The sequence below is a fragment of the Sus scrofa genome, chromosome 14, assembly GCF_054392235.1.
Source record: "Sus scrofa isolate SSC_HxYL_T2T_F1_AM1 chromosome 14, Sscrofa_HxYL_maternal_Yorkshire_Landrace_v2.0, whole genome shotgun sequence".
Taxonomy (NCBI): Eukaryota; Metazoa; Chordata; class Mammalia; order Artiodactyla; family Suidae; genus Sus; species Sus scrofa.
In genome coordinates, this window is record NC_139396.1 from 492291 (window position 1) to 509589 (window position 17299).

A 17299-nucleotide genomic window follows, 5' to 3' on the forward strand; every position below is an offset into this window, starting at 1 on the left:
CTATTCTATTCTGTTCTGTTCTATTCTATTCTATTCTATTCTATTCTATTCTATTCTATTCTATTCTATTCTATACCATTCTATTCTATGCTGTTCTATCCTATTCTATTCTGTTCTATTCTATTCTATTGTATTCTCTTCTGTTCTGTTCTATTCTGTTGTGTTCTATTCTATTCGGTTCTATTCTGTTCTGTTCTATTCTATTCTATTCTATTCTGTTCTGTTCTATTCTATTCTATTATATTCTATTCTGTTCCATTCTATTCTATTCTGTTGTATTCTATGCTATTCTATTCTGTTCTAATCTATTCTAATCTATTCTGTTCTATTCTATTCTGTTCTATTCTATTTTATTCTATTCTATTCTATTCTGTTTTGTTCTCTTCTATTCTATTGTCTTCTATTCTATTCTATTATATTCTGTTCTATTCTGTTCTATTCTATTCTATTCTATTCTGTTCTGTTGTTCTGTTTTATTCTATTCGATTCTATTCAATTCGACACTATTCTATTGTATTCTATTCTATTCGACTCTATTCGATTCTATTCGATTCGATTCTGTTCTGTGAAGTTCTAGTCTATTCTATTCTGTTCTTCTCTATTCTATTCTGTTCTTCTCTATTCTATTCTATTCTGTTCTGTTCTATTCTATTCTGTTCCATTCTCTTCTGTTCTGTTCTATTCTATTCTATTCTGATCTGTTGTATTCCTTTCTGTTCTATTCTATTCTATTCTGTTCTGTTCTGTTCTGTTCTGTTCTATTCTATTCTATTCTGTTCCATTCTATTTTGTTCTGTTCTATTCTATTTTATTCTGTTCTGTTCTATCCTATTATGTTCTATTCTATTCTGTTCTGTTTTGTTCTGTTCTATTCTATTCTGTTCTATTCCATTCTATTTTATTCTCATGTATTGCATTCTGTTCTGTTCTGTTCTGTTCTGTTCTATTCTATTCTCTTTTGTTCTATTCTCTTCTGTTCTGTTCTGTTCTGTTTTGTTCTATTCCATTCTATTCTATTCTATTCTATTCTATTCTATTCTATTCTATTCTATTCTATTCTATTCTATTCTATTCTATTCTATTTTGTTCTATTCTACTCTGCTCTATTCTGTTCAATTCTATTCTATTCTATTCTGTTCTATTCGATTCTTTTCTATTATATTTTATTCTCTTCTATTCTATTCTGTTCTGTTTTGTTCTATTCTATTCTATTCTCTTCTCTTCTATTCTATTATATTCTGTTCTATTCTCTTCTATTCTATTCTGTTCTGTTGTTCTGTTTTATTCTATTCAATTCTATTCGACTCTATTCGATTCTATTCGATTCTATTCTGTTCTGTTCTGTTCTACTCTATTCTATTCTATTCTGATCTATTCTATTCTATTCTATTCTGTTCTGCTCTATTCTATTCTATTCTATTCTGTTCTATTCTATTCTATTCTATTCTATTCTATTCAGTTCTCTTCTATTCTATTCGGTTCTGTTCTATTCTATTCTGTTCTATTCTGTTCTGTTCTAATCTATTCTATTCTGTTCTATTCTATTCTATTCTATTCTATTCTATTCTATTCTTCTATTCTGTTCTATTCTGTTCTATTCTATTCTATTCTATTCTATTCTGTTCTGTTCTATTCTATTCTGTTCTATTCTATTCTATTCTATTCTGTTCTGTTCTGTTCTATTCTGTTCTGTTCTATTCTATTCTATTCTATTCTGTTCTGTTCTATTGCATTCGATTTTATTCTCATCTATTGCATTCTGTTCTGTTCTGTTCTGTTCTGTTTTATTCTATTCTATTTTGTTCTATTCTCTTCTGTTCTGTTCTGTTCTGTTCTGTTCTATTCCATTCTATTCTATTCTATTCTATTTTGTTCTATTCTACTCTGCTCTATTCTGTTCTATTCTATTCTATTCTATTCTGTTCTATTCTATTCTGTTCTATTCTATTTTATTCTATTCTATTCTATTCTGTTCTGTTTTGTTCTATTCTATTCTATTCTCTTCTATTCTATTCTATATATACTGTTCTATTCTATTCTATTCTATTCTGTTCTGTTGTTCTGTTTTATTCTATTCAATTCTATTCGACTCTATTCGATTCGACACTATTCTATTGTTTTCTATTCTATTCGACTCTTTTCGACTCTATTCGATTCTATTCTGTTCTGTGCTGTTCTAGTCTATTCTATTCTGTTCTCTTCTATTCTATTCTATTCTAAACTATTCTATTCTGTTCTATTCTGTTCTTTTCTATTCTATTCTATTCTATTCTGTTCTGTTCTATTCTATTCTATTCTGTTCTGTTCTATTCTATTCTGTTCCATTCTCTTCTGTTCTGTTCTATTCTATTCTATTCTGATCTGTTGTATTCCTTTCTGTTCTATTCTATTCTATTCTGTTCTGTTCTGTTCTGTTCTGTTCTATTCTATTCTATTCTGTTCCATTCTATTTTGTTCTGTTCTATTCTATTCTATTCTGTTCTGTTCTATCCTATTATGTTCCATTCTATTCTGTTCTGTTTTGTTCTGTTCTATTCTATTCTGATCTATTCCCTTCTATTTTATTCTCATGTATTGCATTCTGTTCTGTTCTGTTCTGTTCTGTTCTATTCTATTCTCTTTTGTTCTATTCTCTTCTGTTCTGTTCTGTTCTGTTTTGTGCTATTCCATTCTATTCTATTCTATTCTATTCTATTCTATTCTATTCTATTCTATTCTATTCTATTCTATTTTGTTCTATTCTACTCTGCTCTATTCTGTTCTATTCTATTCTATTCTATTCTGTTCTATTCGATTCTGTTCTATTCTATTTTACTCTCTTCTATTCTATTCTGTTCTGTTTTGTTCTATTCTATTGTAGTCTCTTCTATTCTATTCTATTATATTCTGTTCTATTCTGTTCTATTCTCTTCTATTCTATTCTGTTCTGTTGTTCTGTTTTATTCTATTCAATTCTATTCGATTCTATTCGATTCGACACTATTCTATTGTATTCTATTCTATTCGACTCTATTCGACTCTATTCGATTCTATTCGATTCTATTCTGTTCTGTTCTGTTCTACTCTATTCTATTCTATTCTGATCTATTCTATTCTATTCTATTCTGTTCTGCTCTATTCTATTCTATTCTATTCTGTTCTATTCTATTCTATTCTATTCTATTCTATTCTATTCTATTCTATTCATTTCTCTTCTATTCTATTCGGTTCTGTTCTATTCTATTCTGTTCTATTCTATTCTATTCTATTCTATTCTGTTCTGTTCTATTCTATTCTATTCTGTTCTATTCTATTCTATTCTATTCTATTCTATTCTATTCTATTCTATTCTATCCTGTTCTGTTCTATTCCATTCTGTTCTGTTCTATTCTGTTCTATTCTATTCTACTCTATTCTAGTCTATTCTATTCTGTTCTACTGTGTTCTGTTCTGTTTTATTCTATTCTGTTGTATTCTATTCTATTCTATACTATTCTATTATGTTCTTTTGTGTTCTATCCTATTCTATTCTATTCTTTTCTGTCCTATTCTATTCTATTCTCTTCTATTCTATTCTTTTCTAATCTATTCTACTCTGTTCGTTTCTATTCTATTCTATTCTATTCTATTCTATTCTATTCTGTTCTGTTCTAATCTATTCTATTCTGTTCTATTATATTCTATTCTGTTCTATTCTATTCTATTGTATTCTCTTCTGTTCTGTTCTATTCTGTTGTGTTCTATTCTATTCTGTTCTATTCTGTTCTGTTCTATTCTATTCTATTCTATTCTATTCTGTTCTGTTCTATTCTATTCTATTATATTCTATTCTGTTCCATTCTATTCTATTCTGTTGTATTCTATGCTATTCTACTCTGTTCTAATCTATGCTAATCTATTCTGTTCTATTCTATTCTGTTCTATTCTATTTTATTCTATTCTATTCTATTCTGTTTTGTTCTATTCTATTCTATTGTCTTCTATTCTATTCTTTTATATTCTGTTCTATTCTGTTCTATTCTTTTCTATTCTATTCTGTTCTGTTGTTCTGTTTTATTCTATTCGATTCTATTCGATTCTATTCAATTCGACACTATTCTATTGTATTCTATTCTAATCGACTCTATTCGACTCTATTCGATTCTATTCGATTCTATTCTGTTCTGTTAAGTTCTAGTCTATTCTATTCTGTTCTCTTCTATTCTATTCTATTCTAAACTATTCTATTCTATTCTATTCTGTTCTGTTCTATTCTATTCTGTTCCATTCTCTTCTGTTCTGTTCTATTCTATTCTATTCTGATCTGTTGTATTCCTTTCTGTTCTATTCTATTCTATTCTGTTCTGTTCTGTTCTGTTCTGTTCTATTCTATTCTATTCTGTTCCATTCAATTTTGTTCTGTTCTATTCTATTCTATTCTGTTCTGTTCTATCCTGTTATGTTCTAATCTATTCTGTTCTGTTTTGTTCTGTTCTATTCTATTCTGTTCTATTCCATTCTATTTTATTCTCATGTATTGCATTCTGTTCTGTTCTGTTCTGTTCTGTTCTATTCTATTCTCTTTTGTTCTATTCTCTTCTGTTCTGTTCTGTTCTGTTTTGTTCTATTCCATTCTATTCTATTCTATTCTATTCTATTTTGTTCTATTCTACTCTGCTCTATTCTGTTCTATTCTATTCTATTCTATTCTGTTCTATTCGATTCTGTTCTATTCTATTTTACTCTCTTCTATTCTATTCTGTTCTGTTTTGTCCTATTCTATTGTATTCTCTTCTATTCTATTCTATTATATTCTGTTCTATTCTGTTCTATTCTCTTCTATTCCATTCTGTTCTTTTGTTCTGTTTTATTCTATTCAATTCTATTCGATTCTATTCGATTCGACACTATTCTATTGTATTCTATTCTATTCGACTCTATTCGACTCTATTCGATTCTATTCGATTCGATTCTGTTCTGTTCTGTTCTACTCTATTCTATTCTATTCTGATCTATTCTATTCTATTCTATTCTGTTCTGCTCTATTCTATTCTATTCTATTCTGTTCTATACTATTCTATTCTATTCTATTCTATTCTATTCTATTCTATTCTATTCTATTCTATTCAGTTCTCTTCTATTCTATTCGGTTCTGTTCTATTCTATTCTGTTCTATTCTGTTCTATTCTATTCTATTCTGTTCTGTTCTAATCTATTCTATTCTGTTCTATTCTATTCTATTCTATTCTATTCTGTTCTATTCTGTTCTATTCTATTCTATTCTATTCTGTTCTGTTCTATTCTATTCTGTTCTATTCTATTCTATTCTATTCTATTCTGTTCTGTTCTATTCTATTCTATTCTGTTCTATTCTATTCTATTCTATTCTATTCTACTCTATTCTATTCTATTCTGTTCTGTTCTATTCCATTCTGTTCTGTTCTATTCTGTTCTATTCTATTCTACTCTATTCTAGTCTATTCTATTCTGTTCTACTCTGTTCTGTTCTGTTTTATTCTATTCTGTTGTATTCTAGTCCATTCTATACTATTCTATTATGTTATTTTGTGTTCTATCCTTTTCTATTCTATTCTTTTCTGTCCTATTCTATTCTATTCTGTTCTATTCTATTCTTTTCTAATCTATTCTACTCTGTTCGTTTCTATACTATTCTATTCTATTCTATTCTGTTCTGTTCTATTCTATTCTATTCTATTCTATTCTATTCTATTCTATTCTATTCTGTTCTATTCTATTCTATTGTATTCTCTTCTGTTCTGTTCTATTCTGTTGTGTTCTATTCTATTCTGTTCTATTCTGTTCTGTTCTATTCTATTCTATTCTATTCTGTTCTGTTCTATTCTATTCTATTATATTCTATTCTGTTCCATTCTATTCTATTCTGTTGTATTCTATGCTATTCTATTCTGTTCTAATTTATTCTAATCTATTCTGTTCTATTCTGTTCTATTCTATTCTAAACTATTATATTCTGTTCTATTCTGTTCTTTACTATTCTATTCTATTCTATTCTGTTCTCTTCTATTCTGTTCTACTCTGTTCTCTTCTATTCTATTCTAGTCCATTCTATTCGGTTCTGTTCTGTTCTATTCTATTCTATTCTGTTCTGTTCTATTCTATTCTATTCTGTTCTGTTCTGTTCTATTGCATTCTATTTTATTCTCATCTATTTCATTCTGTTCTGTTCTGTTCTGTTCTGTTTTATTCTATTCTATTTTGTTCTATTCTCTTCTGTTCTGTTCTGTTCTGTTCTGTTCTATTCCATTCTATTCTATTCTATTCTATTTTGTTCTATTCTACTCTGCTCTATTCTGTTCTATTGTATTCTATTCTATTCTGTTCTCTTCTATTCTGTTCTATTCTATTTTAATCTATTCTATTCTATTCTGTTCTGTTTTGTTCTATTCTATTCTATTCTATTCTGTTCTATTCTATTCTTTTCTAATCTATTCTACTCTGTTCATTTCTATTCTATTCTATTCTATTCTGTTCTGTTCTATTCTATTCTATTCTATTCTATTCTATTCTATTCTGTTCTGTTCTATTCTATTCTATTCTGTTCTATTCTATTCTATTCTATTCTCTTCTGTTCTGTTCTATTCTGTTGTGTTCTATTCTATTCTGTTCTATTCTGTTCTGTTCTATTCTATTCTATTCTATTCTGTTCTGTTCTATTCTATTCTATTATATTCTATTCTGTTCCATTCTATTCTATTCTGTTGTATTCTATGCTATTCTATTCTGTTCTAATCTATTCTAATCTATTCTGTTCTATTCTATTCTATTCTATTCTAAACTCTTATATTCTGTTCTACTCTGTTCTTTACTATTCTATTCTATTCTATTCTGTTCTATTCTATTCTATTCTATTCTGTTCTATTCTATTCTATTCTATTCTGTTCTCTTCTATTCTATTCTAGTCCATTCTATTCGGTTCTGTTCTGTTCTAATCTATTCTATTCTGTTCTGTTCTATTCTGTTCTGTTCTATTCTATTCTATTCTATTCTGTTCTGTTCTATTGCATTCTATTTTATTCTCATCTATTGCATTCTGTTCTGTTCTGTTCTGTTCTGTTCTGTTTTTTTCTATTCTATTTTGTTCTATTCTCTTCTGTTCTGTTCTATTCCATTCTATTCTATTCTATTCTATTTTGTTCTATTCTACTCTGCTCTATTCTGTTCTATTCTATTCTATTCTATTCTGTTCCATTCTATTCTGTTCTATTCTATTTTATTCTATTCTATTCTATTCTGTTCTGTTTTGTTCTATTCTATTCTATTCTCTTCTATATATTCTGTTCTATTCTATTCTGTTCTGTTGTTCTGTTTTATTCTATTCGATTCTATTCGATTCGACACTATTCAATTGTATTCTATTCTATTCGACTCTTTTCGACTCTATTCGATTCTATTCATTTCTATTCTGTTCTGTGCTGTTCTAGTCCATTCTATTCTGTTCTCTTCTATTCTATTCTATTCTAAACTATTCTATTCTGTTCTATTCTGTTCTTCTTTATTCTATTCTATTCTATTCTGTTCTGTTCTATTCTATTCTATTCTGTTCTGTTCTATTATATTCTGTTCCATTCTCTTCTGTTCTGTTCTATTCTATTCTATTCTGATCTGTTGTATTCCTTTCTGTTCTATTCTATTCTATTCTGTTCTGTTCTGTTCTGTTCTGTTCTATTCTATTCTATTCTGTTCCATTCTATTTTGTTCTGTTCTATTCTATTCTATTCTGTTCTGTTCTATCCTATTATGTTCTATTCTATTCTGTTCTGTTTTGTTCTGTTCTATTCTATTCTGATCTATTCCCTTCTATTTTATTCTCATGTATTGCATTCTGTTCTGTTCTTTTCTATTCTATTCTCTTTGTTCTATTCTCTTCTGTTCTGTTCTGTTCTGTTTTGTTCTATTCCATTCTATTCTATTCTATTCTATTCTATTCTATTCTATTCTATTCTATTTTGTTCTATTCTACTCTGCTCTATTCTGTTCTATTCTATTCTATTCTATTCTGTTCTATTCGATTCTGTTCTATTCTATTTTATTCTCTTCTATTCTATTCTGTTCTGTTTTGTTCTATTCTATTGTATTCTCTTCTATTCTATTCTATTATATTCTGTTCTATTCTGTTCTATTCTCTTCTATTCTATTCTGTTCTGTTGTTCTGTTTTATTCTATTCAATTCTATTCGATTCTATTCGATTCGACACTATTCTATTGTATTCTATTCTATTCGACTCTATTCGACTCTATTCGATTCTATTCGATTCTATTCTGTTCTGTTCTGTTCTACTCTATTCTATTCTATTCTGATCTATTCTATTCTATTCTCTTCTGTTCTGCTCTATTCTATTCTATTCTATTCTGTTCTATTCTATTCTATTCTATTCTATTCTATTCATTTCTCTTCTATTCTATTCGGTTCTGTTCTATTCTATTCTGTTCTATTCTATTCTATTCTATTCTATTCTGTTCTGTTCTATTCTATTCTATTCTGTTCTATTCTATTCTATTCTATTCTATTCTATTCTATTCTATTCTATTCTATTCTATTCTATTCTATTCTATCCTGTTCTGTTCTATTCCATTCTGTTCTGTTCTATTCTGTTCTATTCTATTCTACTCTATTCTAGTCTATTCTATTCTGTTCTACTCTGTTCTGTTCTGTTTTATTCTATTCTGTTGTATTCTATTCTATTCTATACTATTCTATTATGTTCTTTTGTGTTCTATCCTATTCTATTCTATTCTTTTCTGTCCTATTCTATTCTATTCTCTTCTATTCTATTCTTTTCTAATCTATTCTACTCTGTTCGTTTCTATTCTATTCTATTCTATTCTATTCTATTCTATTCTATTCTGTTCTGTTCTAATCTATTCTATTCTGTTCTATTATATTCTATTCTGTTCTATTCTATTCTATTGTATTCTCTTCTGTTCTGTTCTATTCTGTTGTGTTCTATTCTATTCTGTTCTATTCTGTTCTGTTCTATTCTATTCTATTCTATTCTATTCTGTTCTGTTCTATTCTATTCTATTATATTCTATTCTGTTCCATTCTATTCTATTCTGTTGTATTCTATGCTATTCTACTCTGTTCTAATCTATGCTAATCTATTCTGTTCTATTCTATTCTGTTCTATTCTATTTTATTCTATTCTATTCTATTCTGTTTTGTTCTATTCTATTCTATTGTCTTCTATTCTATTCTATTATATTCTGTTCTATTCTGTTCTATTCTTTTCTATTCTATTCTGTTCTGTTGTTCTGTTTTATTCTATTCGATTCTATTCGATTCTACTCAATTCGACACTATTCTATTGTATTCTATTCTATTCGACTCTATTCGACTCTATTCGATTCTATTCGATTCTATTCTGTTCTGTGAAGTTCTAGTCTATTCTATTCTGTTCTCTTCTATTCTATTCTATTCTAAACTATTCTATTCTATTCTATTCTGTTCTGTTCTATTCTATTCTGTTCCATTCTCTTCTGTTCTGTTCTATTCTATTCTATTCTGATCTGTTGTATTCCTTTCTGTTCTATTCTATTCTATTCTGTTCTGTTCTGTTCTGTTCTGTTCTATTCTATTCTATTCTGTTCCATTCTATTTTGTTCTGTTCTATTCTATTCTATTCTGTTCTGTTCTATCCTGTTATGTTCTAATCTATTCTGTTCTGTTTTGTTCTGTTCTATTCTATTCTGTTCTATTCCATTCTATTTTATTCTCATGTATTGCATTCTGTTCTGTTCTGTTCTGTTCTGTTCTATTCTATTCTCTTTTGTTCTATTCTCTTCTGTTCTGTTCTGTTCTGTTTTGTTCTATTCCATTCTATTCTATTCTATTCTATTCTATTTTGTTCTATTCTACTCTGCTCTATTCTGTTCTATTCTATTCTATTCTATTCTGTTCTATTCGATTCTGTTCTATTCTATTTTACTCTCTTCTATTCTATTCTGTTCTGTTTTGTTCTATTCTATTGTATTCTCTTCTATTCTATTCTATTATATTCTGTTCTATTCTGTTCTATTCTCTTCTATTCCATTCTGTTCTTTTGTTCTGTTTTATTCTATTCAATTCTATTCGATTCTATTCGATTCGACACTATTCTATTGTATTCTATTCTATTCGACTCTATTCGACTCTATTCGATTCTATTCGATTCGATTATGTTCTGTTCTGTTCTACTCTATTCTATTCTATTCTGATCTATTCTATTCTATTCTATTCTGTTCTGCTCTATTCTATTCTATTCTATTCTGTTCTATACTATTCTATTCTATTCTATTCTATTCTATTCTATTCTATTCTATTCTATTCTATTCTATTCTATTCAGTTCTCTTCTATTCTATTCGGTTCTGTTCTATTCTATTCTGTTCTATTCTGTTCTATTCTATTCTATTCTGTTCTGTTCTAATCTATTCTATTCTGTTCTATTCTATTCTATTCTATTCTATTCTGTTCTATTCTGTTCTATTCTATTCTATTCTATTCTGTTCTGTTCTATTCTATTCTGTTCTATTCTATTCTATTCTATTCTGTTCTGTTCTATTCTATTCTATTCTGTTCTATTCTATTCTATTCTATTCTATTCTACTCTATTCTATTCTATTCTGTTCTGTTCTATTCCATTCTGTTCTGTTCTATTCTGTTCTATTCTATTCTACTCTATTCTAGTCTATTCTATTCTGTTCTACTCTGTTCTGTTCTGTTTTATTCTATTCTGTTGTATTCTAGTCCATTCTATACTATTCTATTATGTTATTTTGTGTTCTATCCTTTTCTATTCTATTCTTTTCTGTCCTATTCTATTCTATTCTGTTCTATTCTATTCTTTTCTAATCTATTCTACTCTGTTCGTTTCTATACTATTCTATTCTATTCTATTCTGTTCTGTTCTATTCTATTCTATTCTATTCTATTCTATTCTATTCTATTCTATTCTATTCTGTTCTATTCTATTCTATTGTATTCTCTTCTGTTCTGTTCTATTCTGTTGTGTTCTATTCTATTCTGTTCTATTCTGTTCTGTTCTATTCTATTCTATTCTATTCTGTTCTGTTCTATTCTATTCTATTATATTCTATTCTGTTCCATTCTATTCTATTCTGTTGTATTCTATGAAATTCTATTCTGTTCTAATTTATTCTAATCTATTCTGTTCTATTCTGTTCTATTCTATTCTAAACTATTATATTCTGTTCTATTCTGTTCTTTACTATTCTATTCTATTCTATTCTGTTCTCTTCTATTCTGTTCTACTCTGTTCTCTTCTATTCTATTCTAGTCCATTCTATTCGGTTCTGTTCTGTTCTATTCTATTCTATTCTGTTCTGTTCTATTCTATTCTATTCTGTTCTGTTCTGTTCTATTGCATTCTATTTTATTCTCATCTATTTCATTCTGTTCTGTTCTGTTCTGTTCTGTTTTATTCTATTCTATTTTGTTCTATTCTCTTCTGTTCTGTTCTGTTCTGTTCTGTTCTATTCCATTCTATTCTATTCTATTCTATTTTGTTCTATTCTACTCTGCTCTATTCTGTTCTATTGTATTCTATTCTATTCTGTTCTCTTCTATTCTGTTCTATTCTATTTTAATCTATTCTATTCTATTCTGTTCTGTTTTGTTCTATTCTATTCTATTCTATTCTGTTCTATTCTATTCTTTTCTAATCTATTCTACTCTGTTCATTTCTATTATATTCTATTCTATTCTGTTCTGTTCTATTCTATTCTATTCTATTCTATTCTATTCTATTCTGTTCTGTTCTATTCTATTCTATTCTGTTCTATTCTATTCTATTCTATTCTCTTCTGTTCTGTTCTATTCTGTTGTGTTCTATTCTATTCTGTTCTATTCTGTTCTGTTCTATTCTATTCTATTCTATTCTGTTCTGTTCTATTCTATTCTATTATATTCTATTCTGTTCCATTCTATTCTATTCTGTTGTATTCTATGCTATTCTATTCTGTTCTAATCTATTCTAATCTATTCTGTTCTATTCTATTCTATTCTATTCTAAACTCTTATATTCTGTTCTACTCTGTTCTTTACTATTCTATTCTATTCTATTCTGTTCTATTCTATTCTATTCTATTCTGTTCTCTTCTATTCTATTCTAGTCCATTCTATTCGGTTCTGTTCTGTTCTAATCTATTCTATTCTGTTCTGTTCTATTCTGTTCTGTTCTATTCTATTCTATTCTATTCTGTTCTGTTCTATTGCATTCTATTTTATTCTCATCTATTGCATTCTGTTCTGTTCTGTTCTGTTCTGTTCTGTTTTTTTCTATTCTATTTTGTTCTATTCTCTTCTGTTCTGTTCTATTCCATTCTATTCTATTCTATTCTATTTTGTTCTATTCTACTCTGCTCTATTCTGTTCTATTCTATTCTATTCTATTCTGTTCCATTCTATTCTGTTCTATTCTATTTTATTCTATTCTATTCTATTCTGTTCTGTTTTGTTCTATTCTATTCTATTCTCTTCTATATATTCTGTTCTATTCTATTCTGTTCTGTTGTTCTGTTTTATTCTATTCGATTCTATTCGATTCTATTCGATTCGACACTATTCAATTGTATTCTATTCTATTCGACTCTTTTCGACTCTATTCGATTCTATTCATTTCTATTCTGTTCTGTGCTGTTCTAGTCCATTCTATTCTGTTCTCTTCTATTCTATTCTATTCTAAACTATTCTATTCTGTTCTATTCTGTTCTTCTTTATTCTATTCTATTCTATTCTGTTCTGTTCTATTCTATTCTATTCTGTTCTGTTCTATTATATTCTGTTCCATTCTCTTCTGTTCTGTTCTATTCTATTCTATTCTGATCTGTTGTATTCCTTTCTGTTCTATTCTATTCTATTCTGTTCTGTTCTGTTCTGTTCTGTTCTATTCTATTCTATTCTGTTCCATTCTATTTTGTTCTGTTCTATTCTATTCTATTCTGTTCTGTTCTATCCTATTATGTTCTATTCTATTCTGTTCTGTTTTGTTCTGTTCTATTCTATTCTGATCTATTCCCTTCTATTTTATTCTCATGTATTGCATTCTGTTCTGTTCTTTTCTATTCTATTCTCTTTGTTCTATTCTCTTCTGTTCTGTTCTGTTCTGTTTTGTTCTATTCCATTCTATTCTATTCTATTCTATTCTATTCTATTCTATTCTATTCTATTCTATTCTATTCTATTCTATTCTATTTTGTTCTATTCTACTCTGCTCTATTCTGTTCTATTCTATTCTATTCTATTCTGTTCTATTCGATTCTGTTCTATTCTATTTTATTCTCTTCTATTCTATTCTGTTCTGTTTTGTTCTATTCTATTGTATTCTCTTCTATTCTATTCTATTATATTCTGTTCTATTCTGTTCTATTCTCTTCTATTCTATTCTGTTCTGTTGTTCTGTTTTATTCTATTCAATTCTATTCGATTCTATTCGATTCGACACTATTCTATTGTATTCTATTCTATTCGACTCTATTCGACTCTATTCGATTCTATTCGATTCTATTCTGTTCTGTTCTGTTCTACTCTATTCTATTCTATTCTGATCTATTCTATTCTATTCTATTCTGTTCTATTCTGTTCTATTCTATTCTATTCTATTCTGTTCTGTTCTATTCTATTCTGTTCTATTCTATTCTATTCTCTTCTGTTCTGTTCTAATCTATTCTATTCTGTTCTATTCTATTCTATTCTATTCTATTCTATTCTATTCTATTCTATTCTATTCTATTCTGTTCTGTTCCGTTCTGTTCTATTCTATTCTATTCTATTCTGTTCTGTTCTATTTTATTCTGTTCTATTCTATTCTATTCTATTCTGTTCTGTTCTATTCTGTTCTATTCTGTTCTATTCTATTCTATTTTATTCTATTCTATTCTATTCTGTTCTGTTCTATTCTATTCTATTCTGTTCTATTCTATTCTACTCTATTCTAGTCTATTCTATTCTGTTCTACTCTGTTCTGTTCTGTTTTATTCTATTCTGTTGTATTCTATTCTATTCTATACTATTCTATTATGTTCTTTTGTGTTCTATCCTATTCTATTCTATTCTTTTCTGTCCTATTCTATTCTATTCTGTTCTATTCTATTCTTTTCTAATCTATTCTACTCTGTTCGTTTCTATTCTATTCTACTCTATTCTATTCTGTTCTGTTCTATTCTATTCTATTCTATTCTGTTCTATTCTGTTCTATTCTATTCTATTCTGTTCTATTCTATTCTTTTGTATTCTCTTCTGTTCTGTTCTATTCTGTTGTGTTCTATTCTATTCTGTTCTATTCTGTTCTGTTCTATTCTATTCTATTCTATTCTGTTCTGTTCTATTCTATTCTATTATATTCTATTCTGTTCCATTCTATTCTATTCTGTTGTATTCTATGCTATTCTATTCTGTTCTAATCTATTCTAATCTATTCTGTTCTATTCTATTCTATTCTATTCTAAATTATTGTATTCTGTTCTATTCTGTTCTTTACTATTCTATTCTATTCTATTCTATTCTATTCTATTCTATTCTATTCTTTCCTATTCTATTCTATTCTATTTTGTTCTATTCTACTCTGCTCTATTCTGTTCTATTCTATTCTATTCTATTCTGTTCTATTCGATTCTGTTCTATTCTATTTTACTCTCTTCTATTCTATTCTGTTCGGTTTTGTTCTATTCTATTGTATTCTCTTCTATTCTATTCTATTATATTCTGTTCTATTCTGTTCTATTCTCTTCTATTCTATTCTGTTCTGTTGTTCTGTTTTATTCTATTCAATTCTATTCGATTCTATTCGATTCGACACTATTCTATTGTATTCTATTCGACGCTATTCGACTCTATTCGATTCTATTCGATTCTAGTCTGTTCTGTTCTGTTCTACTCTATTCTATTGTATTCTTATCTATTCTATTCTATTCTATTCTGTTCTGTTCTATTCTATTCTATTCTATTCTGTTCTATTCTATTCTATTCTATTCTATTCTATTCTATTCTATTCTATTCTATTCTATTCAGTTCTCTTCTATTCTATTCGGTTCTGTTCTATTCTATTCTGTTCTATTCTATTCTATTCTATTCTATTCTGTTCTGTTCTAATCTATTCTATTCTGTTCTATTTTATTCTATTCTATTCTATTCTATTCTGTTCTATTCTGTTCTATTCTATTCTATTCTATTCTGTTCTGTTCTATTCTATTCTGTTCTATTCTATTCTATTCTATTCTATTCTGTTCTATTCTATTCTATTCTGTTCTATTCTATTCTATTCTATTCTATTCTATTCTATTCTATTCTGTTCTGTTCTATTCCATTCTGTTCTGTTCTATTCTGTTCTATTCTATTCTACTCTATTCTAGTCTATTCTATTCTGTTCTACTCTGTTCTGTTCTGTTTTATTCTATTCTGTTGTATTCTATTGTATTCTATACTATTCTATTATGTTCTTTTGTGTTCTATCCTATTCTATTCTATTCTTTTCTGTCCTATTCTATTCTATTCTGTTCTATTCTATTCTTTTCTAATCTATTCTACTCTGTTCGTTTCTATTCTATTCTATTCTATTCTATTCTGTTCTGTTCTATTCTATTCTATTCTATTCTATTCTATTCTATTCTATTCTATTCTATTCTATTCTATTCTATTCTGTTCTATTCTATTCTATTGTATTCTCTTCTGTTCTGTTCTATTCTGTTGTGTTCTATTCTATTCTGTTCTATTCTGTTCTGTTCTATTCTATTCTATTCTATTCTGTTCTGTTCTATTCTATTCTATTACATTCTATTCTGTTCCATTCTATTCTATTCTGTTGTATTCTATGCTATTCTATTCTGTTCTAATCTATTCTAATCTATTCTGTTCTATTCTATTCTATTCTATTCTAAGCTATTATATTCTGTTCTATTTTGTTCTTTACTATTCTATTCTATTCTATTCTATTCTATTCTATTCTATTTTGTTCTATTCTACTCTGCTCTATTCTGTTCTATTCTATTCTATTCTATTCTGTTCTATTCGATTCTGTTCTATTCTATTTTACTCTCTTCTATTCTATTCTCTTCGGTTTTGTTCTATTCTATTGTATTCTCTTCTATTCTATTCTATTATATTCTGTTCTATTCTGTTCTATTCTCTTCTATTCTATTCTGTTCTGTTGTTCTGTTTTATTCTATTCAATTCTATTCGATTCTATTCGATTCGACACTATTCTATTGTATTCTATTCGACTCTATTCGACTCTATTCGATTCTATTCGATTCTATTCTGTTCTGTTCTGTTCTACTCTATTCTATTGTATTCTGATCTATTCTATTCTATTCTATTCTGTTCTGTTCTATTCTATTCTATTCTAATCTGTTCTATTCTATTCTATTCTATTCTATTCTATTCAGTTCTCATCTATTCTATTCGGTTCTGTTCTAATCTATTCTGTTCTATTCTATTCTATTCTATTCTGTTCTGTTCTAATCTATTCTATTCTGTTCTATTCTATTCTATTCTATTCTATTCTATTCTATTCTATTCTATTCTATTCTGTTCTATTCCATTCTGTTCTGTTCTATTCTGTTCTATTCTATTCTACTCTATTCTAGTCTATTCTATTCTGTTCTACTCTGTTCTGTTCTGTTTTATTCTATTCTGTTGTATTCTATTCTATTCTATACTATTCTATTATGTTCTTTTGTGTTCTATCCTATTCTATTCTATTCATTTCTGTCCTATTCTATTCTATTCTGTTCTATTCTATTCTTTTCTAATCTATTCTACTCTGTTCGTTTCTATTCTATTCTATTCTATTCTATTCTATTCTGTTCTGTTCTATTCTATTCTATTCTATTCTATTCTATTCTGTTCTATTCTATTGTATTCTCTTCTGTTCTGTTCTATTCTGTTGTGTTCTATTCTATTCTGTTCTATTCTGTTCTGTTCTATTCTATTCTATTCTATTCTATTCTATTCTATTCTATTCTATTCTATTCTATTCTATTCCATTCTATTCTATTCTGTTGTATTCTATGCTATTCTATTCTGTTCTAATTTATTCTAATCTATTCTGTTCTATTCTGTTCTATTCTATTCTAAACTATTATATTCTGTTCTATTCTGTTCTTTACTATTCTATTCTGTTCTATTCTATTCTATTCTACTCTGTTCTCTTCTATTCTATTCTAGTCCATTCTATTCGGTTCTGTTCTGTTCTATTCTATTCTATTCTGTTCTGTTCTATTCTGTTCTGTTCTATTCTATTCTATTCTGTTCTGTTCTGTTCTATTGCATTCTATTTTATTCTCATCTATTTCATTCTGTTCTGT